The following is a 2,500-nucleotide window of genomic DNA, read 5'->3' on the forward strand; positions in this document are numbered from 1 at the left end:
CGGACACCGTCGGTGAGCGCGCGCGCGGTAGAGGTTTTTCCTTATAAACAAAAGAAGCTCCCTGGTTGATCCTGCCAGTAGTTATATGCTTGTCTCAAAGATTAAGCCATGCATGTCTCAGTGCAAGCCGTATTAAGGCGATACCGCGAATGGCTCAATATATCAGTTTTGGTTCCTTAGATCTTACTCAGTTACTTGGATAACTGTGGTAATTCTAGAGCTAATACATGCAATCAGAACTCTGACCAGTGATGGGATGAGTGCTTTTATTAGATCAAAACCAATCGACGGAGGGCCTCGCGTCCGAAGTCGTTAATTTTGATGAATCTGGATAACTTTTGCCGATCGCATGGTCCAGTACCGGCGACGCATCTTTCAAATGTCTGCCTTATCAACTTTCGATGGTAGTTTCTGCGACTACCATGGTTGTCACGGGTAACGGGGAATCAGGGTTCGATTCCGGAGAGGGAGCCTGAGAAACGGCTACCACATCCAAGGAAGGCAGCAGGCGCGCAAATTACCCACTCCCGGCACGGGGAGGTAGTGACGAAAAATAACGATACGGGACTCTTACGAGGCCTCGTAATCGGAATGAGTACACTTTAAATATTTTAACGAGGAACAATTGGAGGGCAAGTCTGGTGCCAGCAGCCGCGGTAATTCCAGCTCCAATAGCGTATACTAAAATTGTTGCGGTTAAAAAGCTCGTAGTTGCATTTGTGCGCCGCGCTGTCGGTGCACCGCATCCGCGGTGATACTGACACGTCTGCGGAGCATATCGTCGGTGAGCCGGCGGTAATACGCCGGTTCAATATCAAAATCCTATCGCGGTGCTCTTCGGTGAGTGTCGAGGTGGGCCGACAATTTTACTTTGAACAAATTAGAGTGCTCAAAGCGGGCTCAAAATGCTGCTTGAATATTTCGTGCATGGAATAATAGAATATGATCTCGGTTCTATTTTGTTGGTTTTCAGAACTCCGAGGTAATGATTAATAGGGATAACTGGGGCATTCGTATTGCGACGTTAGAGGTGAAATTCTTGGATCGTCGCAAGACGAACATCAGCGAAAGCATTTGCCAAAGGTGTTTTCATCAATCAAGAACGAAAGTTAGAGGTTCGAAGGCGATTAGATACCGCCCTAGTTCTAACCGTAAATATGTCATCTAGCGATCCGCCGACGTTACTACAATGGCTCGGCGGGCAGCTTCCGGGAAACCAAAGATTTTGGACTCCGGGGGGAGTATGGTTGCAAAGCTGAAACTTAAAGGAATTGACGGAAGGGCACCACCAGGAGTGGAGCCTGCGGCTTAATTTGACTCAACACGGGAAATCTCACCAGGCCCGGACACCGGAAGGATTGACAGATTAACAGCTCTTTCTTGATTCGGTGGGTGGTGGTGCATGGCCGTTCTTAGTTGGTGGAGCGATTTGTCTGGTTAATTCCGGTAACGAACGAGACTCTAGCCTGCTAAATAGGCGTCGTCATTTAGGTGTGCGTGGCCACGTGTCACGCAACTCACTGGCGACGTATTAAAATTCTTCTTAGAGGGACCGGCGGCTTCGAGCCGCACGAGATTGAGCAATAACAGGTCTGTGATGCCCTTAGATGTCCTGGGCCGCACGCGCGCTACACTGAAGGAATCAGCATGTTCTCCCTGGCCTAGAGGCCCGGGCAACCCGCTGAAACTCCTTCGTGCTGGGGATTGGGGTTTGCAATTATCCCCCATAAACGAGGAATTCCTAGTAAGCGCGAGTCATAAGCTCGCGTTGATTACGTCCCTGCCCTTTGTACACACCGCCCGTCGCTACTACCGATTGAATGATTTAGTGAGGTCTTCGGACCGACACGCGGTGGCTTCACGGCCGTCGGCGTTGCTGGGAAGTTGACCAAACTTGATCATTTAGAGGAAGTAAAAGTCGTAACAAGGTTTCCGTAGGGGAACCTGCGGAAGGATCATTAACGTGTAAACGCAAGACGCGACTGGCTCGCGACGCGCGTGTTATAACGTAAACAATAATCCACACACCACTAGAGGACACAGATTCGAACGGACGCTGTGCGTTGAATAGCCGATGATTCGGTGTTGTTCGTCGCGCTCGTCCGTCGTTATGTGTTCTCGCGTCGCGTCATGCGCACGACACGCAGAAGGGTACACAAAACACAAAAATCCGCGTCCCCGAGTGTCTGCATGCACGCGTTCGTTAACAATCAAACACAAGTCCCTTGCAACGCGGTGGGATGATATCATTTTATTTTTATACATACAAACACACGTGTATATAAAATACACACTCACAAGTCAATTTAATGTAACACTAGATTACGCAAACAGCGGTAATTTAAAACTATTACCCTGGACGGTGGATCACTTGGCTCGCGGGTCGATGAAGAACGCAGTTAACTGCGCGTCATAGTGTGAACTGCAGGACACATTTGAACATCGACATTTCGAACGCACATTGCGGTCCGTGGAGACACATCCAGGACCACTCCTGTCT

At 49.2% G+C, this 2,500-nt stretch overlaps 2 non-coding genes across 2 annotated transcripts in view; both read left to right on the forward strand.

The window, feature by feature from the left end:
* The first annotated feature begins 58 nt into the window (after nucleotides 1-58).
* Nucleotides 59-1,961, forward strand: LOC135119257 (small subunit ribosomal RNA). Its single transcript, XR_010278085.1, has one exon. It is a non-coding gene; the product is annotated as a small subunit ribosomal RNA (ribosomal RNA).
* A 390-nt stretch (nucleotides 1,962-2,351) lies between these two features.
* LOC135119249 (5.8S ribosomal RNA) overlaps nucleotides 2,352-2,500 on the forward strand; it is a 157-nt gene continuing 8 nt past the window's right edge. The window contains exon 1 of the ribosomal RNA XR_010278078.1: nucleotides 2,352-2,500. This exon is cut by the window's right edge and continues 8 nt beyond it. This is a non-coding gene — a ribosomal RNA (5.8S ribosomal RNA).

This window comes from Helicoverpa armigera, chromosome 31 (assembly GCF_030705265.1).
Source record: "Helicoverpa armigera isolate CAAS_96S chromosome 31, ASM3070526v1, whole genome shotgun sequence".
Lineage (NCBI taxonomy): Eukaryota > Metazoa > Arthropoda > Insecta > Lepidoptera > Noctuidae > Helicoverpa > Helicoverpa armigera.